This window comes from Halichoerus grypus, chromosome 12 (genome assembly GCF_964656455.1).
Source record: "Halichoerus grypus chromosome 12, mHalGry1.hap1.1, whole genome shotgun sequence".
Lineage (NCBI taxonomy): Eukaryota > Metazoa > Chordata > Mammalia > Carnivora > Phocidae > Halichoerus > Halichoerus grypus.
Window position 1 is genome coordinate 72,758,067 of NC_135723.1, and position 23,302 is coordinate 72,781,368.

A 23,302-nucleotide genomic window follows, 5' to 3' on the forward strand; every position below is an offset into this window, starting at 1 on the left:
CCTCACTCTGAGATCCCTTCTGAACAATCCCAAAGAAAGAGTATAGTATTTATTTCTCTTGTTTAAGCCACTAGAATCCTATGTCATATCTAGATTAACCTCTGTCCTTGTAGGTAATATTATTCAGGGTTGGAAAAATATTTCAACATTAAATTATCAGTCATTTAAATATATAATTATTTTTTATTAAGCCAAGTGTAAAATGGACTAAGGAAAACATTTTAATGACCCTATTATGGCTTCAATTATATATTTCTTCACTCCAGATTTTCAGAGTTTGGTGGACCTTTGGGATTGTCTAGTCCAGTTCTCTCATTTACCAAGGAAGAAGCTAAGAGAAGCAAGTGACTTAGCTGAGATCACAGAGCTAATTAACTGTGGAACCTAAATTAAAACCCAGGTCCTCTGGGCACAGGTCAGTAAAATCTAGGGCTGAGGTGAATGGGAGGCAGTCAGTATTAAGAAAACCTCCAACCTGAAATCAGTGTTTTTTCTTTTTACTTTTTCAATTAAAATTTTCAGGTATAATTTACTTACAATAAATTGGACAATCTAATTCAGTGAGTTTAGACAAATGTATATCCTTGGATTCAGAACTGTTCCTTCACTAAAACAAAACAAAACAGAACAGAAAAACATCTTGTGCCCCTCTGAAGTCAATTCTGGTCTACCACTCCTAAGTTGAGGCAATTAGTGATCAATTTTTTTTTTTTTGTCATTATAGATTAAATCAGTTCAGTATAGAATTTCCCATAAATAGGTTTATCCAGTATAGATCTTTTGTGTCTGGATTCATTAATTCAGCATATTTTTGGTCAGGGAGAATTCCATTGAAAGAATATCCCATCATGTTTATCCATTTATTTCAGAACTTGAGATGTTCCTACTTTTGGACTATAAGTAAAGCTTCTATGAATGTAGGCATACAAGTTTTGGGGTGGAAATAGGTTTTCATTCCTCTGGTGTAAATAAATGGAGTGGAACTGCTGAGTCATATGAACTTCTGTTTGACTTTATTAAGAAACTACCAACCAGTTCCCTAAGGTACCATTTACATTCTTGCCAGTGATGCAGGAGAGTTCCCATTGCTCCATATCCTCCAGCTCCTGGCTTTGGCCAGATATTTTAATTTTAGTCTTTCCAATGGGTGTGGATTTTTGCTTTTCTTTTTAAACTTTAAAATTGGATTGTCAATATGCACAAATCATCTCCTGGTATTTTTATTGAGATCACATGGAATCTGTAGACGATTCGGGGGATAATTGCACATATTTTAAAAAATTTATTCTTAGGGACAAATCTTGGTTTTCATGCTCTTATTTTCATTTTTCTTTCTAATGGTTCATGCTGCATTTGTAGAAATAGAATTGATTTACATATATGTTCTTGTATTATATCCTTACTAAACTCCTTTACTATTTCTAGTAGCTTCTATGTACTTTTTTTACATACATGATCATGTCGTCTGGGAATAAATATTGTTTAGTTCTTTCTTTACAACTTATTTTTCTTTCATATTCCTTTTGTTTCCAAAGATTTTTTAAAAAGATCTTATTTATTTGTCAGAAAGAGAGCGCACAAACAGGGCGAGTGGCAGGCAGAGGGAGAAGCAGGCCTCCCAAGGAGCCCCATGTGGGACTTGATCCCAGAACCCCAGGACCATGACCTGCGCTGAAGGCAGACACTTAACTGACTGAGCCACCCAGGCATCCCTCATTTTCCTTTCTTATTTCACTAAGACCTGCAGTACATTACTGAATGGAAGCACTGGATGGAAGTAATCATCCTTCCCTTGTTCAAATACTTAGAGAAAAGGTATTTAGTTTACCACTATTAATTCTAATGTTAGCTGTAGTTTTTTTTAAAGCTCTCCTTCAAAATTTGACAATGTTTCTTTTTATTCCTGGTTTGTTGAGAATTTTGTAATAAATGGGTGTTGCATTTTGTTATTTTTTTCCTGAATCTCATGAGATGATTATATGGATTCCTTTTTTTTTTTTTTTAGTATATGCATTTTTATTTATATGGATTGCAGAGATCATTTGCTTGAAACTTTTGCTGAGTATTTGAGAAGGTATGTACCTATGTTGATTATTACTCTGATTGTCTTTTCCTATAAGTTCTTTGTATCATTTTGATATCAGAATAATAGTGGCCTCAGAAAAATAATTAGGACACATTTCCTCTATTTCTATATCCTGAAACAGTTATGGAAGATTTATATTAGTTATTCCTAAATTTTTTTTTTTTATAAAATTCACCCATGAACCTACGTGGGTCTAGAACTTACATTTTGGAAGGTTTTAATTACAACTTTATCGTCTTTAATGGATATAAGGCAATTCAGATTTTCCGAAGCAGTGTAATTTCATTTCAGTTTTGATAATTTTTGTTTTTCAAGGGATTTGTTCATTTCTTATAAATTTTTGGCAGTATTCCCTATTTGTCCTTTAAATATCTGGAACTCAAGTTATTTCTTGATATTGGTAATTGGTGTGTGGTCATTTCCTTTCATATTAACCATTCTAGCGAGATGTTTATCAATACTATTGATTTTTTTTTGTTATTGAAGTATAATTACATACAATATCTTATTAATTTCAGGTGTCCATCATAGTGATTTGATATTGGTATACATTCTGAAATGATCTTCACAATAAGTCTGGTCATGATTTTAAGAAACAAGCTTTAGATTGCATTCTTTTCTGTTTTTCAATTTTTTTCTTTCATTACCTCTGCTCTTATCTTTATTGTTTTCGTTCTTTTACTCATTTGAGTTTTAATTTACTTTTCCTTCCTAGTTGTGATTTTATAAAAAGACTTAAAAGTGATAAAATATATTTTTAATTTACTCATGTTTAAAATGTTTGTGCTCTTCCAATAACATACATTTGAATTTCCATTTGGTAGAATTTTCCTTCAGCCTCAAGAAATTCCTCCTAATATGTTTTATAGCACAACTTTGTTAGGGGTATATTCATTTTGTTTGAATGAAAGTGTCTTCATTTTATTAGCATTTTTTATGGATATTTTCATTGTAGATAGAACTTTAGATTCACATTTTTTTTTGTTTTTTAGCACTTTAGAGATGTTATTTACATCATACCTGGTTTTGCATTGCTTCTGATGAGAAGCCAGCTCTTAGTTTTTCTTTATCTGCAAATATTATGTCATTTTCTTTGTTTTTTAAAGACTTTTATCTATATCATTAACTTTCAGGAACTTGGTTTTATGTTCTTCCATCTTGGGAATCAGTGGAGTTTTAGGGTCTCTGTGGTTCTAATTTTCATCAAATTTGGAAATTGTTTGACCATTCTTTTTGTTTTCCAGAAGTTTTTTTTTTAAAACAGACCATCTTTTTGAGCAGTTTCATGTGCACAGCAAAAGAGATTTCCCATATACACCTTGCACCCACTCATGAATAGCTTTTCCAATTACCAACATTTCCCAACAGAGCAGTACATTTGTTACAATTGATGAACCTATATTAATAAATCATTGCTTCCCAACACCCATAGTTTATAGTAAGCTTTATTCTTGGTGTCATACATTCCTTGTGTTTAGACAAATGTATAATGTGTATCCACCATAAGAGTATCATACAAAGTAGGTTCACAGCTTTAAAAATCTATTGCACTCAACCTATTCATCCTTCCTCCCTAACCTGTGGCAATCACTCGTATTTTTATGTCTTCATAGTTTTTGCCATTTCCAGAATCTCATATACATAGAATCATATAGAAGATCACCTTTTCAGATTGCTTTATCAGAATTAATAGTATGCATTTAAGGATCCTCCATGCTTTTTTCATGGCTTAATAGCTTATTTCTTTTTAGCACTGAATAATATTCCATGATCTCAGTGTACTACAGTTCAATCATCACCTACTGAAGGACATCCTGATTGCTTCCAACTTTTGGCGATTAAGAATAAAGCTGCTATTAACACCTGTGTGCAGGTTTTTGTGTTAACATAATTTTTAAGCCCTTTAGGTAAATACCAAAGAGCACAACAGAAGGATCACAAGAATGCGTTTTATAAAAAATTGCCAGATGTCTTCCAAAGTAGCTATACTATTTGCATTCCCACCAGAAATGAATCAGAGTTCTTGTTGTTCCACACCTTTGTCAGTACTTGTGTTGTTACTGTTTCAGATTTTGGCCATTCTAATAGGTGTGTAGCAGTATTTCACTTTATTTATTTTTAAGATTTATTTATTTATTTAGAGAGCAAGCGGGGAGGGGGTTGGTGGGAGGGGCAGAGGGAGAGGGAGAGGGAATCTTAAGCAGGCTCCACACCCAGCACGGAGCCCGGTGCAGGCTCTCGATCTCCCAACCCTGAGATCATGACCTGAGCTGAAATCAAGAGTCAGATGCTTAACCTACTGAGCCACCCAGGTACCTCAATATTTCATTATAATTTGCATTTTTCTGAGGACATCTGATGTGAAACTTGTGTTTGTAGGGTCTTTATCTCATTTTTAAATCAAGTTGTTTATTTTCTTATTCTTGAGTTTTAAGAGTTCTTTGTATATTTTGGGTAACAGTCCTTAATCAGATGTGTCTTTTGCATATATTTTCTCCCTGTCTGTGGCTTGTCTTCTCACTCTCTTCACATTGCCATTCACGGAAAGGAAGTTTCTTTCATTTTAATGAAGTCCAGCTTATCAATGATTTTTTCTCATGGGACATGACTTTGGTGTTGTATCTAAAAGTCACTGCCAAACCCAAGGTTTTCTCTCATGTTATCTACTAGGAGTTCTATAGTTTTCCATTTTATATTTAGGTCTGTGATTAATTTTGAGTAATTTTTGTGGAGGATGTAAGGTCTCTCTCTGGATTTTTTTTTTTTTTTTTTTTTTTTTTTTTGCGTGTGGATGTTCAGTTGTTCCAGCATCATTTGTTAAAAAGGCAATCTTTGCACAGCATATTTCTCCTTGTTCTACTACCAAGTAGTTTTGGATTAGATACTATATATTGTGGATGCTATGCTGTTGAATACCTGAATTTTGTTGAATATTGTTCTGGCAAGCATTTAAGTTGCTTGCATATCGGCTTGGTCATTTTTTTTTTTTTTAAAGATTTTATTTATTTATTTGACAGAGAGAGACACAGCGAGAGAAGGAACACAAGCAGGGGGAGTGGGAAAGGGAGAAGCAGGCTTCCCGCCAAGCAGGGAGCCTGATGCGGGGCTCGATCCCAGGACCCTGGGATCATGACCTGAGCCAAAGGCAGCCACTTAACCGACTGAGCCACCCAGGCGCACCTCGGCTTGGTCATTTTTGTGTTTAAGCTTTATAAAATGGGTAGAGACCTTTACTCTAGGGTTTGTTTACTATTAAAACATCTTTTTATGGTAGTTTATTAAATTCTATGAGTGTTCAAGAACATCTTTGTATTGCCTGATAAGAACCTGAGTAACTCCAGTCTATATTCTGAAAATTGTGTGGTTTTAGCACACTCAGCTGTTCTCTCCCCCTGCCTGGTCTTGGGTACTCTCTGCACTTGTGAATACTTTAATATTTGGATGAAGACTCCAAAAGACCCCTCCACAGATTTGTGGAGTCTCCTTTCTGTTCTTCAATAATTCCATTCCACAAATCCTAATCACTTCAGACTCTCCAAATTCAAATCCCTGTCCCTTCCAATTAGGAAGATTCCAATCTCTGTCCCTTCGACATAGGAAGATCGCTCCATTTGGAATTTCCTTTTCTACATCCTGATCTAGAAAATGACTCCAGGGAGAAAGAGTATTCATAGAGAACACCTCATTTATCTCCTTCTTTCATAGTTAACAGCCCTGTACAGCCCAATTTCTGATAATAGTGTTTAATATTTATTTTCTCATTACTTACGGCAGGAGAGCCCCTGGTTCCAGATACATCAAAGCTAGAAAAGATATTTTCAGAAAAAAAATTTTTTTTGCAGTTTTATTTCCAAAGTTTGTTTTTAAGAATTTCCAATTCTTATAACTGCAGTGAAAGTAAGGCTGCATTTAACAATTAGAATAGCAAAACCAACAGTGATACTGTAATAGTGTTGTACAGTGACAGACGGGAGCTACACTGTGGGGAGCACAGTGTACTATATAGAGATACTGAAATCACTACACTCTACACCTGAAACTAATGTAATACTGTGTGTCAATTACTCTTCAATTAAAAAAAATCAGAGAAAAGCAAAAATGGATGCACAGAAAGCTGGCTTAGGTTTCCTGTTCAAATGAATAGTTTCAAAAGAGTAAGATTTATCTAGTGTCCTTTCATTATCTGATGTGAAAAATGAAGTCTGTAATTCTCATAGTTTTAAAAACTTGTTCAAATAAGTCAATGATTTAAAGCAAAACACACACACACACACACACACACACACACACACTTTTTTCTTTTTAAATTGTCAGATCGTTCTTCTTTTCTAAGACCCAGCTATTTGTTAGGTAAAACTTAATGCCAACACCTTTTAAAACATGATATTTTAAGCTGAAAAGTTAAGCTGTGGGAGTTTGGGAAAACTTACTTTAGAAATATAATTGCTTTCAAAAACATTTTCTAGGACTTGAATGTCACAAAAGGAATTAAAAATGAGGGGAAAAAGTAGACTATGATCCTGAAAACATTTCGGGAAGAATTTTTTCTTCCAGTTTCATGATATGATATATATTTTCTTCTGTTTCTTAGGTCTTGGTCTGCTTTTCCTTTTGTTTATGAGCTACCATTAGTAAGAACCAGGGTGTAGTTTTTTGTTTTGTTTTGTTTTGTTTTGTGTTTTTTGGCTATTGGTATTAAAAACAAAAAGAAAAAACTTACACTGTTTAGTGATTGTTTCATTGATTCTATGCCTGTCCTTTAGCATACGCTGGAATGGCAGGTAAGTCTGGCTTGTTAAATGCTGATGTGGTGTCTGGGGATTCTTGATCCAAATTTTCACTAGAACATAGTCTCTCATCTTAGTCTGACATTCTACTCCACTCGCCACTGTCAATGTCAGAGGAAGTGTCATTATTTGAACAATAGTATCTTCCAGAAGAAAAGACACAGTGTTTACTTTTAAGAATATCAGTTGTTGTACATTTAGAAGCATTTTCTGGTGTTAGCAGAAATGTATCTGACTGGTCTAAAAGCAAAACTCCTCGTCCGTGCTGAGAATCACTTGACTCAAGACTGGAAGGGACTTTAAGAAACCAGCTAGTACAGTCTCCTGCCTTCAGCTAAAAGAGAAGAGACTTTTCTGCTAGATTTTTAAAGATCTCCATGGAGCACATTCTGCAATTACTTTATTTCTTGGGGATTCAATAAACTTCTGCTTTGCTTTCTTGCAATCAGATTTACATCAAAAGAATATTTGTTGGCAAATATATCTCAACTGCTTTTATATCTAACCAGCAAAATTATATGCATAAATCACATTCTTACATAGTTGGGAGTATCCTACCGTGGGGGTCAGCAAACCTTTTTGTAAAGGGCCCAACAATCTCTGTTGTGATGCTGACCAGGAGATCTCTGTTGTAACTGCATAGCTCTACACTGTACATGAAAACAGACATAGATTATATGGAAATCAATGGCTAGGACTCTATTCCAATACAACTTCATCGACAAAGGCCTGCTGTGGGTCAGGGCCTGAGAGCAGTACTTTGCTGACCCGTATTCCATTGTTTGGACAAACTTACTCCTGGGAAAGGCAGTCCCACGTATGCAGTCTTTTGACTCCTACATGGCGAGGTAAGAATGTGCCTTGGGTCCAGAATGTTCCCTTTTCAAAGTAATAAGGAGCCCTCACAGCCTGTGATGGGCATATTTCTTTGAGAATATCTTCCCCTGGTACAGACTTGATAGGTACTTGTCTCTTCTGATGACACATGCCTGCCATAGGATACACGGTCAACCTCACTGCTATATCTGTTCCCAGAGGAAAAGTAGGACAGGAGGCCTATGTGCAGACCATCTCCAGGCTTGGGGATTCCAGAGTGAGGTCCACTAGCCATGGAGGACTGATGCTCACTACCAACAATCACTAAACTTGCGTTGCTTTGTCTCTTTATGTGAGTAAATGTTGTTCCATTCAATTTTGTGTGAGTTGCCTTTCTTGGCAACACCAACACCTAAAAACCATGGAATGAGTGGACCTTCTGGGACTATAGGCAGACACCTTGAAGGTATTTACTATATTCCAAACAGTGGGAACTCCCCCCGCCCCCAGAGGTGGAAACAGGTCTCACTCAACACAACGTTTTGGTTTTTTACTATTATTTGAAAGATAACAATATTTTCTATAAAAATTCATCTTTTAACTGTTTTATGACGCTTTATGACGAAATCTCTTACGAAACTGTCTTACAGCAAGGCTAAGAATTGTCACGAATATTCTAGGTCAATACGAGTGTTGTCTAGATGTCTTATTTCTCCTTGAGAATCCTTGGTTACTAGGTCAATATCCAAAAAATAAATTGCATGTTGGTTTTGACATAATTCTGGGATATTATACTGTGTCCCAGTATTTTATTGTTATTGAGGCTTTCTGTTAACACAAATGTATGTAAAATTAAATGAAAATATACATAAGTATTTAAAATTGTTAAGTAACATGATAAATGACATTTACAACTAATGACATTTATTCAAATATTTTTTTTTAGAAAGCAGACTTTCTTTTATTCTGCCCTAGTGCAAATTTAGCTATCAAGTCCTTAAATTTCTGCTATTATGAGATTTTTTAAGCCAAGAAAATTTTTGGATAAGAATATTAGTGAAAACTTTCACATATATAAGTAATGGTTTGGCAGAAAAATGTATACAATTGTTTAGATTTAGATATTTTTCCATCTGTTTTCTCTGAGAAGTGGTGAAGTTCAACTTTAAAATAAGAACTATATAATTTAGATTTTGTGATTTGGGGAATTTTCATTAATATTTGGATTTTTGGGGTAAGATTTCATGTGGTTATTTTAAAGTAGATTTTCTATCTAAATCAACTTCTCAACTGATGAGCTATTTTGAAAAAATAAAACAGTGAGGATATTTGTTACACTGAGAAATAAAGGAAATATTTTGTAAATATGTTTAGGAATGCAGCTAGTGTAATTAAAAAGAAAATAACTTGTGCAATTTTTTACTTCACTTCAAATTCTCTGACTGAAATCTCATTAAGTTCGTCTTTATATCATGACAGGTACAAGTGAGCACAATTCTGACAATATCTATATTTTTATATGCACAATGAAAAATAGCCACTTGGAACTTTTTTTCTCCTTTTGCATGAAACAATGGTATTCAGTTCTTTTTGGAGCATGATAAATATTCTTCGCTGAGTGAGGACTAAATTCACTAAGTTTAGTTCCCTATAATAACTGTGGGGAAACATAAATGCATCACATAGTTACAACTTTTGTGGGCATGGTGAAACATAAGACCCGCATCCTAAGAAATTAAGAATATGTTGGCATCACAGACTCTAGCAGGACTGTTACTATCCTTAGAAACTGGTTAAGAATGACGTAAGAAACGTAAGAACAGATGAAACCAGCTTCCTACATTAGCTTTAGTGCCTTCTACCAGATTTTTAAAAATTATATTCTTCATTTATAGTCCATTCATGGCTTATCAACTGAAAGCATAAATTAAGATCATTCTGAATGAAGGTCATGTCCATGTCCACAAATGTTTGAATAGTTTGACTGAAAAACAGTCAAACCAGTCCAAAAACCAGATGCCAATCAAAAATACTCAGTCAAAATAAAAGTTGTCAACTATTTTTTTAAATGTACAACTGTTACTTGACTAATGATTTTCATTTTTGACTGATACTCTTGTGTTTTTTTTTTTAATTCTTTTAAAATCAGCTTTTAGAGGGGTACTCTACATACAATGATATTTATTCACCAATTTTAAGTGTACAATTCAATCTGTGACTAGTGATTAACCACTACTAAATTCTTAACAAAAAAACCATTTCCATCATCCTTCAGTTCCCCTTCCATTCCTTTGCAGTCAGTCCTCTATCCAATGTTCACCTCTGGCCACCACTGATCTGTTTTCTTCACTCACTCTACATCTTCTAGTATTTAATATAAATGGAATCATGCAGTATGTAGTCTATTGTTTCTGGCTCTTTCATGTAGTTCGATTCTTTTGAGATTTATCCATGTTGTTTAAACAAAGGTTATAAAACCCACAATACATTGATAGCATTTTTGCTTTAAATAATCATCTTTTAACAAAATTATAAATGAAAAAACGGCTTATTTGGTCATGTATTTACCATTTCTGGTGCTCTTCATCTTTGAACAGATTGAAATTTCCCTCTGGTACCATATTCTTCCTCTCTGAAGAGTTGCCAGAACTTTCTTATAATACACATCTGTATGTGATTAATTCTCTCTTGGCCTGAAAAAGTTTTTATTTTGTCTTAATTTCTGAGTGATACTTTTACTGGCCTAAGAATTCTTGGTTGACAGTTTTTATTTTTTCCACCGAATCTTTAAAAATGTCTGTTCATTGTCCCCTGTATTGCATAGTTCCAGGCAAAAAGTCAGCTGTGATTTTTAATTTTTTTTTTCCTCTCAATATATGCATCTTTATTCTCTGGTTACTTTTAAGATTTTTCACTTATTGGTTTTAGCAATTTGACTTTAGTGCATTTTGTCATGGTTTTATTCATGCTTATTCTGCTTGGTATTTGTTGTGTTTTTTGATCTGTTTAGTTTTCATCATATTTAGAAAATGTTTATCCATTATTTTTTCAGATATCTTTCTGCCTTCACTTCTTTCTCCTTGTGGAACTCTAATTACAAACACGATAGATGTTGATGTCATTCGGTAGAACACTGGTGCTCTGTTCATATTTTTCAGTAATTCTTTCATTTTGAATTATTTGTATTTTAATGTCTGCAAATTTATTCGTTTTCTCTTCAGCAGTGTCTCATACACTGCTAGTGCCATCCAGTGTGTTTTTCATTTCAAATATTGCACTTAAAAAATCTCAAGATGTTCTTTTTGTCTTTTTGTATTTCATTTCTCTCATCATGCATGTTTTTCTCTACCTAGCTGAACAAATGGAGCATGTTTACAGTAGCTCCTTCAACCTTCTTTTTTTGCACTTTCCACTCTCCCTCTTACATCTGTACTAGTTTTTATTGATTTTTTTCACCTGGTTATGATATTTTCCTGCTTCTTTGCATACCTAGTAATTTGTGGAGTTTTGTTTTTGTTGGATATCGTGAATTTTATCTTGTTACATGCCCTTAAATAGAATTGGATTTTGTTCTGGCATAGAATTAAATTCCTTGGAATCAGGTGGATGCTATTAAGGCTTGCCTTAAAGTTTTATTAGGATAGGTCTAGTGCTGTCTGTAGTCTTAGGCTAATTCAGCTCTGTGCTAAGGAGATACCCTTCTGAGGATTTTAGCTGATAGTCCATATCTTACAGTGTCTCTCCAGGCGGGTTGGTAGGAATGTGAACTGCTCCGAACACCACGGCAGCCCCTGAAATTATTCAGCAAGTTCCTTTCCACGGATTCTCTCCTCAGCCTCAGGTAGTTTCTCTGACACATTTGTAGTGAAGCACAAAGCAAAAAACTATAGAGTGTCCCTGTGTAAAATCCAGAGTTCTCTGTGTGTGTATCCCCCTCCTCTACAATAGTCTCTTCTGGAAATTTTAGCTTTTTTGTCTTCCCAGATCTTCAAACTCTGATTTCTCAATACCATGACACATCTGGAAACTCTGTGGGGTTCCTCTTGCTGAGAGGCTGCCTGGAAACTGTCTCCGTGAACTGAGGGCTCACCTTATTTTTTTTCCTTCATTCAGGGATCACATTCATGAACTGCCAATTGCCCAAAGTTTGAAAAACAGTCTTTTATTCATTTTGCCTATCCTCTAGTTGCATAATGCAGGAAGATAAATTTGATCAGTGGAAATCCTGATTTGTATGTATGTATGTATTTATTCATTTTTACGAATTAATATATTAGTAATCCCAGCATTGACCTGCTGGTACTATCATCCTTCAGATATATATCTGAAACCTCTTTCCTCACCAACTTCACAACTACTTTCTCAATTTAAGCCACTGTCTTATTTGCATCATTTCCATAGCTCCCTAATTGTTCTCATCACTTCCCTTCTTCATGCTCCACAGTCATGTCTTCCACATTGCTATCAGCGGTATCTTACTAAAATGTAAATCAGATTATATCATGTTCTGCATTTTCAACTCTCCAATTTATTTCCCTTATACTTTGAGTAAAATGAAAGATTCTTGTCTTGGCTTACTGGACCACATATACTTCTATCTTTATGGCTAGGTCCTCAACCAAATTCCCTATCATGATGTTTTTTTGCTTATTCTGTATGCTATAACCATACAGATCTCCCTGCTGTTCACTGAACAAAGCAAGGTCACTTCCATCTCAGTGCCTTTGCACTTGCTATTCCCTCAGCTTTGACTGTTCTTTCTTTGGATAATCCCCACACTTCATCAAATGTCTGCTCAAGTGTCACCTCCTCAGACAGGTTATTTCTGAGAACTCTCTCTGAAGTAGGATTACCTCCGTTATCTGCGTCCACTTACCCTGCTTTATTTTCTTCTTCGTAGCACTGCTCACTGTTTGACATTATGCATCTATACTTTTAGTTTTCACATTTTTCCACTAGAATATAGGTTTAATATGAAGATTTTATTTTCTCATCCATAAAATTGTTTTGAGGATGGATCAATAGTTACATAATGAGTTATTCTGAATGTTTAAAAATTAAATAGTGTTATAGAAAAATCAAATACAACACAGAAAATTTCCTTCAGGCTCCATAGAGAATGGATTACCCAGAAAGGAAGGTGAGTGGAAGCTTCTACTGGTTTCCAGATTCCCAACGAGCTTATGTCTGCTTTGGGAGAATTACTTGTTTGGAGCACACATTATAAACCACTAGTGCCTTCAGCTTATTTTTTTATGGATCCATGAGAATGTAAATGAGGTAACATGGGGGGCGCCTGGGTGGCTCAGTCGTTAAGCATCTGCCTTCGGCTCAGGTCATGATCCCAGGGTCCTGGGATTGAGCCCCACGTTGGGCTCCCTGCTCAGCGGGAAGCCTGCTTCTCCCTCTCCCACTCCCCCTGCTTGTGTTCCCTCTCTCGCTGTGTCTCTGTCAAATAAATAAATAAAATCTTTACAAAATAAATAAATAAATAAATAAATAAATAAATAAATAAATAAATGAGGTAACATGGGGAAATAGCGTTTTGCATTTTTGAAACTGTAGCACCTTAATTTTTATTTTATAACAAAGATCCCTTTTTAAAGACATAGTTAGATCATCTTGCAGAAGCTTATTTAGTTCAAGTGTGCTTGCTTGCTTTTTCTCTCTGTGTCTCTCTCTTGTCTCTGTCTCTCTTCATAATAGCCTTTTTTGAAATCTTGAGATATAAGGAGGTAATGGGCTTTAAAAAAATTAATGTTTATATTCATAATCTAGATCACTATTCAGAGTTTTTCCTGTGGGGCATAGTGGCCTATGCCAACCACCTCTCTAGCCCCAAGTTAATGAAGGGAAATGTTCTCTGAATGTTCACTCTACTTTCATTTAAGAGCTTTAAATATTCCTCCCAAACATATAAACACATTTTTGTAGTATATTTTTGAAATCTATTCTCTGAAATATTCATTAGACAGACTTCCTGAAATATTCCCAAGTAATTCTGAGGTCTTCTAAAACTCATCACTAAAATGTTTGGCCTCTTAGCAATAATAGAAATAGCAGCAAGCACTGGCTTAAATATAGAATTCAACAGTATGTTGAATCTTAGACAGAAATATAGACAGGAATACCAAGCAAAAATGTTTCTCATTTTCACTGTTGCCTCAATAATCATTAAATCTGATTATAAATAACCGCAGTGTTGGCTGCATCCTCCCAGTTCTGGAGACCTGGAAATACAGTCCCCACTTCCACCCTTAGAGCTATGCTAGTTCATACCCCTCCCCACAGTTTCTTTTTTCTTTTTTTTTTTTTTTTTAAAGATTTTATTTATTTATTCATGAGAGACAGAGAGAGAGAGAGAGACAGAGGCAGAGGGAGAAGCAGGCTCCCCGCAGAGCAGAGAGCCCAATGCGGGACTCGATCCCAGGACCCTGAGATCATGACCTGAGCCGAAGGCAGACGCTTAACCGACTGAGCCACCCAGGCGCCCCCCCCCAGTTTCTGTGAGTGACCCAGATCTTATTTCCAGTGCCTCTCTCTGGCCACAGGTTTCTGCACCCAAGGGTGCTGGCTAGATTTTACCTCAGAGCAAACAAAGAAATTGCACCTCAGCCTCTTCTCCATTTTCTATGAGAAATTCAATGACAGACAGTATTTTGTGGTTCTAGTAGCTTTACTGAAGTGCTAACAATCACGGGAATTGCTGTATTAAAAACATTGCCTTCCAGACCCCACACTCCTGTACGTGAGCCCTCAGACACGGCAATTGGTGAGTGAGGAGTCCAGCCCTTCTGCTTCCTCTTCTCAGAGAAAGCACCCTCTCTAGGCTGTACAGACTGCCGAGGCACACCCTAAAATTCAATAAATAGTTTCTCCTTATTGTTACGCATAACTGGAGACTTCCATTACTTGCGTAGTTGATAATTTTCCTGGGAGAATAAATAAGAGATACAAAATAATGCTAAGTTATTCCAAGTTATACTTGCTCACTACTGAAAATATACTCCACAAACATCCTTTCCTCATCACCATCGTCCTACAACTTTTTACTGTTACTTGCAGATGACCAGCAAGTTTCTCTTGGCTCTGTCTATTTTTAATTTGACTATTGTAGCCGATCAGTTTATTTATTGGCCAGTTCAGTCCAAAGCAGTCGTACATTCCCCTCTCTGTGTGGTCATTTTCTGTGGGAGGCCAGGTAGTTTATTCACTGGAAATAAAAAGTACTCAGAGAGTACCATCTGTGCACTCAGTTCTCTTTTGTTTACTGTTAGTCATTTAGAAAATTAATAATTGAAGATAGGGAGGTATAGCATGCACAGAAATAGTCTTACTCTTGCTGGAGTGCCCTTTACTTCTCTCATGCACCTGGAAAGATGGTGCCCACTCTTCACTATTCAGTTAGCGGGTAAATATTTCTCACTCTTTACTATTCAGTTAATGGGCAAGTATTTCTATAAATGGTTTTATGACACCTAGAAGTACAATTGGCTTCATTATGTTCTTTTGGTTTAACATACCTCTCCTCATCAAAGAGGTAGTTAGCTCCTTGAGAACCAGGATTATATCTTTGATTATACAGAATCAATCTCGTACGATATTCTCAGTCAATATCCAGGGAGTGGCTGAGTGAATAACAACAGTATTCAATATGTAATACAAACTAATCGAAGGCTACATATAAAAATGAAAGTGAATATTGGACACAACTGAAGAAAGTTTCATTACAAAAGACTCTAAATTGAGCATTAAAGAGTATATTCAGGTGGAGAAAACTTCCAGAGCATTCTGGGAAAAGAAGTATAAATGGATACAAAGATGGAAATTGGACTATCATGTGGGATATTAAGGAGACTGAATTTTGGAAATTTTGGAAAGTTTCAACAGATTCAGACATGTTGGATGAAATAAATTATCCAGATCCCTAAGTCGATGGCAAAAATGTTTGGACTTAATGCAGTAGGCAATAAAGAACTGGTAATAATATGATTTAATTCTTGCATCCCTGTCCTTTTCTCAACCAGGAATAGGACTGTCTTGAAAAACTTAACTTTATTATTTAGACTATAACTAGTAGCTAGGAATGGCTATACTAACCAGATGATAAAGAATTGAGAACATTGCAAATGGTGTTACCATATGATCATTCAAGTCTGCTCACTAGTGCTTTTCCTGAAGTCGGAACCTGAATGCCAGGCTTCTGAACCTGCCTGCCTGACCTGACTCCAACCCCTGCCTCTTCTGCTCTTGTCTACGTGGACTCAGAGCCCAGAAGAACGGGGGCTTGGAGTCCAATGGGAAAGCTATAAAATACTCCAAATGAGATAGAGAAAGCTTAAATTATAGTCCTCTTAGTGGGAAGAAATAACAGCTAGCTAAGAGAGACAGTTGAATGGAAGAACAGACAAGACTTAATGATATCATTAGGACAGTTGTGATAAGAAAAATGATGGTGTAATTGATAGAGGTGGTAGAGTGAGGACAGTGTGAAGCAGGTAGGAGAAACGACAACTTAGGGTTTGCAGATGTTCAGTTTATGGCGACTCCAAGAGGAGCTCAGTATAACACAATAAATTCAACTAGAGATTTCTCAGGAGAGAAAACAAGTGAAGAGAGATGCAGAGTCCAGGAGGGAGGACATATACTTCTATAGAGATGATAATTGAGGTTATGAGAAAAGATGAGCATTCTGTGAGAGAATGTAGTTGCAGGAAAACACAGAACCCATTTTGGTATTTTTTTATTTTATTTTATTATGTTATGTTAGTCACCATATGGTACATCATTAGTTTTTGATGTAGTGTTCCATGATTCATTGTTTGGTATTTTTTAAATTTTTAAAATTTTTATTTACTTATTTTTTTTTAAGATTTTATTTATTTATTTGACAGAGAGAGAGAGGGAACACAAGCAGGGGGAGTGGGAGAGGGAGAAGCAGGCTTCCGGCCGAGCAGGGAGCCCGATGAGGGGCTCGATCCCAGGACCCGGGATCATGACCTGAGCCGAAGGCAGACGCTTAATGACTGAGCCACCCAGGCGCCCCTGTTTGGTATTTTTTTAAAAAAAAAAAGATTTTATTTACTTATTTGAGAGAGACAGAGAACAAGCAGGGTGAGCGGTAGAGGGAGAAGTAGACTCCTCACTGAGCAGGGAGCCCAATGCGGGGCTTGAACCTGGGATTCCGGGATCATGACCTGAGCTGAACACAGACACTTAACCAACTGAGCCACCCAGGTGCCCCCCAGTTTGGTATTTTATAATCAAGTACATCATTGATTCTAAATAGAAGTCAGTCAACTCCACACTGATTCTCTTAATTGAAAACTATTCTGTGAAAGATGATTAGAGGCAAAAACACTAAGGCAGAGACTAGGCCTAGGCACCATGAGAGAGAAAGACGAAAGTTAGTCCCTAGTGGGAGAGACATTAATACAGAAACAGTAAGTACCAATCACTTTTGTGCCCCCATGATGCTGAAAATAAGCTATGTTCTATACACAGACGTCTGCCGTCAACCTGAATGTATTTGGGGATAACTGAAAGAGAATAAGAGGAAGAACACATTTCTGGAAATACATTTCCACAAAAACATTACTTCTTATTGCCAAGGGACTAAGGTTTTGCATACCAGTGGGAAAAGAACAGACAGCCAGGAGACAATCTGTATGATTTTCTAAGACCAAGAAATCTGCAGGCTTGAACCACAGAGAATTTGCTGTCCCAGTACCCTGTGAGTAAGGTCTCTTTGCTAAAGCTGGTGGCAACAGGCTTCAGCAGGCCTTTCATGAGAGTGTAGTAAAAATGGTAGGGATGAAGACATTGCTGGAGACAAAGAGTGGGGACCTCCACCCTGCGCCTGCGCTTCCAGGATCTCTCTCACGGGGTCTATGTAAGCCACCTGGTTCATGGAGTAGAAAGTATGCCAATCCACATAACCCTAATTATTTGTAAGTGAATGATCCTTGTGGGCTATTTATTCACAGGGAGATGGAAAAGATATTTGATAGAATGTCTTCTAATAAAGAATTCAGAGCTCTAGATCAAAGCTCTAGAAATAGCTCATTGTTGGAAACTTCACCTAGTAGAATAAATGTAATATTTATTTCATTTCATAACCATGAAATTCTCCAAGATGAACACCAAGTTCTGCTTCTGGAAATTGCACTGTAGAGACATACGAATTCCAATCAAAATCACATTTTTTTTTTTTTTTTAAATAAGGAGAGATAAACTGGACTCTGTTCCCAGTCACAATTGGTAGGAAGCAATGGATCAGATTTCCCAAAGAATAAACCTTTTATAACATGACTGGCGGGATGGAGAGGAACAATTACTGTTCAGTATGACCACACTCTTTGGGGGTTTGACTGTAAAAAGGCGTGATGAAGGAAAGGAAATTGTTCTGAAAGCATTTAATTTGTGTATGGTTTTAATCATCAATCATCACCATATGATTGATTTTCAAATGCAAAGACAATTTCCATTTCTTAACTTTTATAGAATCGTGAAAGGCAGAGGGATTATAAGTAGGTGACTTCTAGACTAACTCTTTTTAACCACCGAGGAACTGAATCAGAAAAAAGTGATAATGGAACCTAAATATACAGAAAGCCCCATTTTTTCACTACTAAGGCAAATTGGGTAAAATGTTGCTGAAAGGTTGAAGATTAATGCAATGGGAAGATGTTGATTTTTAATCCATCTCAAACACACTGATGACTTTCCTTTTTATCAAAGATTCTCCTAATAAAGACACCAACCACTGTTAATAAAATATCATTGTGAAACTGACAATACTCACTAAGAGTTCATAAAACATGTAAATACAAAAAAATCGAATATGAGCTTCCAGTTTCCGTTCCTTATGTAAAGGGATTGGAAGTTTTACTCTATCCTCACAAGTTAAAAAGTCAAACAAACTGAAAAATCAACAACTCTTCTCTTAGATCTATAAGAGAAATGAGATCTAATTCTGCCTGCAGAATTAGAGTGAGACACAAGTCGATACAGAGAATCACAACTTACCAGAGCAGAGACTCAGAAGCTGAAACCTCCTTGGAAACCGGGGGAAACCAGGGCCGGGTTAAGAAGGCCAGAATTGCAACAGATGAATTGCTGGAGACTCTCCATGGATTAACTCTTAGAGTTAAAAACTCCAGAGGAACCCCGTCATAGGAGGGTCCCCACACATTTGAGAGTTTCACATTCATGAACTTGACCCGGTTTCACAGTGAATACTGGAGGAAAAAATTCCCCCAGGCTTTCAGCAGGACAGAGGGAAAGGAACCATCTTGAAACACTCCAGAGCCCTCTGTTCTTAACTGTGTTCTTAAGGTCTGCCCTCAGGAGAGACTTTAACTGGAGCCTAAACAGCTGGGGCTTTATCAGAGCCTAAGTGACCCTGGGGAAGGAGTAGATCCAACCCCAGCCAGCTGGAACCTTTCAAGAGGGAGAGGGAAACACCCAACTTCAGCTATTCTAGCCTTCCTGCCCTACTTCAGGGGGAGAAAAAAAACCCTGAGAAACACTTGTTTAGTTTACAAAAGCATAGGCTTACTCAAAGACCTAGAGTAGCCAACACAGCATCGAAGAAGAAGAAATGTGAAGGGCCGATGCTATTAGACTTCAAGAGACTTCCTATAAAACTACCATAATCAAGACATATATTACTTCTTAGAATGAGTTGGGGATTGGTTCCTCTATTTCTTTCTTTTCTGGAAAAGTTATTAGATGACTGAAATGATCTATTCTTTGCAAGTCTGGTATGCCTTTTTAAATTGTTGGTGGGAGTACAAAATGGAACAACCCTACTGGGAGGGACTTTGAAGTATCTAACAAATCTATATTATATACATATTTACACTTTGCTTCAGCAATCCCCTGCTAGAAATTTACACTTAAAATATACTTCTAGGGGCTCCTGGGTGGCTCAATTGGTTAAGTCTCTGCCTTCGGTTCAGGTCATGGGGTCCCGGGGTCCTGGGATTGAGCCGTGATTTGGGCTCCCTGGTCAGTGGGGAGTCTGCTTTTCCATCTATCTTTGTCCCTCCCCCTGCTCATGCATTCTCTCTCTCTCTCTCAAATAAAATCTCAAATATATATATATATATTTCTATAAATCACAATGGCATACGTACAAGATTATTTGCACAGTAAAATATTGGAAAAAATATAAATCCCCATCTACAGGAGACTAATTGGATAAATTATGCTATATCCACACATCTGCGTTGCTAAGTGAACACAGTCCATTGTTTCTAATTACTGCATGATTCTTCACCATACTTACCTATTCCCGCTTTAAAGGATAGATGCCTAGATTGCATCCAATTCCTCATCACAACTAATAATGCTGTAAGCAGTCTGGTGTTGAAATATTTACAGCTGGTGCATCACAGTCCTTGTCCAATCACAAAAGTCACCAGTCTTAGCACTGGAGCAGCTTCCTAGAAACCTGGTTTGGTTCACCAAGCAATATGGGTATATCTCAATATTTTAAAAACAAGTGTGGGGGCACTTGGGTGGCTCAGTCGGTTAAGAGATGGACTCTTAATTTTGGCTCAGGTCATGATCTCAGGGTCGTGAGATTGAGCTGTGTGTGGGGCTCTATGCAGGGCATGGAGTCTGCTGAAGATTCTCTCTCTCTCCCTCTCCCTCTGCCTCCTCCACCCCTGTGCTCTCTCGCTCTAAAAAACAAAACAAAACACAAAAACAAAAACAAGTGTGCCATCCTGGTACGTGCGGGCTGGTTCATAGTTTTAACTCTGAGGAACATCCTTGTGCACATTCCCGCTGGGAAGACTTTTGAGATCTAAAATCTGGAGTGGGATTGCTGCTTATGGCATGCTCTCTGGAATGTCTGGACCAGTCGACACCCCCACCTGCGGTGGCTTGTGTTCTATCCCCACATTCCTTCCCATACTCGGGAGTTTAGAAGGAGTCAAGTCTATCCCCAGATTCTCATTTACATGTCTCTAATTTCTAATAATCTTGGGCATCTTTTAGGTTTCATTTTCTGCAAATTGCTCCTCTCCTTTGCTCCTTTTCCTCTTAAAATTTTTGTCTTCTTTGTTGATTGTCAGGGATTCCTAATAATCTGGATATTGCTACTCCATTGTTTTTAATATGGCAAATGTCTTCTCCCTGTCGTCACCTTTCCTTTTTACTATGTTCTTCGCCGAAGATAGATCTTTAATTTTTCTGTATTTAAATAACATATTCTTTCTTGAACCCCCTTATTTATAGCTTTGTAGTTTCTGTCTTTCCACATACACTCAGGACACAGAATAGCTGTTTAGATTTTCTCCCAGGTTTTGAGGCATGTGGTGTAAGAATGTTTGATTCTTCTTTTACAAAATATCTACTTTGGAACAAAGTGATAACCCACAAAATGTCTCAAAAATTCTTGGCTTAGTTAATGGTTATAATGCTTCCAACATTTTGTTATGAAAATTTTCACATATACGGAAAAAGTGAAGAAATCATTACAATGAATATCCATAAGCCCGTGGCCCATGTTCAATAAATGTAAACATTTTTGCCATACTTGCTTTGGTTCTATCTACATTTTCACTACTGAGTGTATTTGAAGATTTCTTAGAATCTCCTTTTCTCTTTAGAGTATACCTCACTGAGGGTATAGAGTCAGGGCATTGTTTAGATGATACTTTGAAGAATCTTTTTTCTTTTTCCTCTTTGTGGTCATGTTGCCAGTTTGATATACAATTAGGTTTATTTGTCTCAATTTGTTTTCAGTTTTTAGGTTTGTGTATGGTTTAGGAGTCAAAGCAATGTAAAACAATTTATGAGTGAAGTTTGCTATCATCCCTGTCCTCTCCATCTTGTCACCTCCCTTCCCTATAAGTGACCATTTTTTTATTACATTCTGGTATATAATATATGTTTTCAATTTTTCAATTTTTAACCCCAAAGTGTCATAATCTATTCATTGTTCCGTACTTTGATTTTTTTCCCTCTATAATAATAATACCAGATATCACTCCATATCAGTATATAGAAATCTTTTCCATTCTTTTTAATTTAATGCTCTCATAATACTACACTGTGCCCTCAGAGCATAGCTTTTTTTTCTTTTAAACAACTATTTAAGGACATTTGTATTATTTCAAATTTTGTTTTATATTTGGAGAGGTAGACAGTCAGGGCAGATTTCTTTGGGATGGCATTTCCTGGTCTACTGACACATATAATTATTCAAGGTATTGCCAGGGACACAGGACTTGTAACCATGTGCGCTCTGACCAGCAATGTATGACAGTTCCTGAATCTCCACAGCCTCACTGTCAAACTTTTGGAGTTTTGCCAATCTGATAGGTGAGAAATTATATCTCATTGTAGTTTTAATTGGTGTTTCTCTTATTACAAATGAGGATGATTATCTTTTCGTATATTTAACAGTTGATAACTTTTGGGAACCACCGTTCATATTCTGAGCCTCTATGGTAGAGGAGGGCCTCATTAGGTTGAGTGAATCTGCACATCCCATTCCCTTTGCTACAATGATTGGCTCAGAGATTGTCACTCGGCACGTCTGGAGTCAATAAAGTCAGGACTAGAACGGTATTGTGCTTTTACTTGCAGATGGCAGGATTGATTCCTATTTCATTTATATTCTTTGTCACGTGGGAGCAAAATTATTACTTTGCCTTGTATTTTCAAAAACATTTATGCAATAAGTAAGTTATCGTATTTAAGTATATATGTAATTATCGCATTCCCTAATGAGTTTAAACGACATGGGAATCAAGCAAGTATATGAAATGTAAAGACTGACCAGAGCAAGGAGATAAATTATTTTTTGTGTGTGGTTTTGTTTAGATTTTTATTCTAGATGATGGTCTCTGTGAGAGTGATTTAGAATATTATACTTTCTATCATAGGTGTTTTCTTTTTAAAAAAATGACTTCTGCTGAATCTCTCCCGTGAAATCTAAAATCAAACATGCAGACATGGTTTAATTCACCCTTCAGTGATTATCATTTTAAAGAATATTGAATGTTTATTTAGAAGAAATAAAAATGTATTGTTTTTGAAAACAGAAAATTTTACAAAGTCCTTAATATATTTGCCATGGATATTCACTCTTGTTATCATTGTCCTTTATATAGGTTTATCCATCATGTATAAATGAAATGATGCATGCAAAATCCAGGTATTTTGATTAAAAGTGAATTAAGCATTCCGGAAAAACCTTGCATTCAGCAAAATTATACTTATAGAAAAAGAAGGAGAGGAATCAGCCACTCAAAATTCAGGCATCTCTGTTTCCAGATTGCTGACAAACACAATAAAAAGTGATAAGACACTAATATACCTTAAAGGATAGACCAATGTCCAATACACTGAAGAAATAATAGCGATGGGGACTTTTTTGCTGGCAGTTTCACTTAGCTTATTTTGTATTTAGCTATGTTTTCTGTGGTGTAAAATATTCACGTGCCCCCCAAAATCACATATGAACTAACAGAATTTGTTCTTTATGCTAATATCATTCTCCTATTTACTGATCCACCCTTGAACTAATCTGTGTTACAGAAGCACCTTTTACATGGGAATAGAATTACTTAAACCATCTGTCTGAAACAAAATA

General features: G+C 36.4%; 1 long non-coding RNA gene across 2 annotated transcripts in view; it reads left to right on the forward strand.

The window, feature by feature from the left end:
• The first annotated feature begins 1,263 nt into the window (after positions 1-1,263).
• LOC118535518 (uncharacterized) overlaps positions 1,264-23,302 on the forward strand; it is a 33,195-nt gene continuing 11,156 nt past the window's right edge. The window contains exons 1-3 of one of the 2 annotated variants that reach the window (XR_004917218.2): positions 1,264-1,815; positions 2,006-2,074; positions 3,838-3,948. This is a non-coding gene — a long non-coding RNA (uncharacterized LOC118535518). Of the gene's footprint in view, positions 1,816-2,005; positions 2,075-3,837; positions 3,949-23,302 lie in introns of those variants that run through there. The other variant, XR_004917219.2, reaches the window with a different exon arrangement.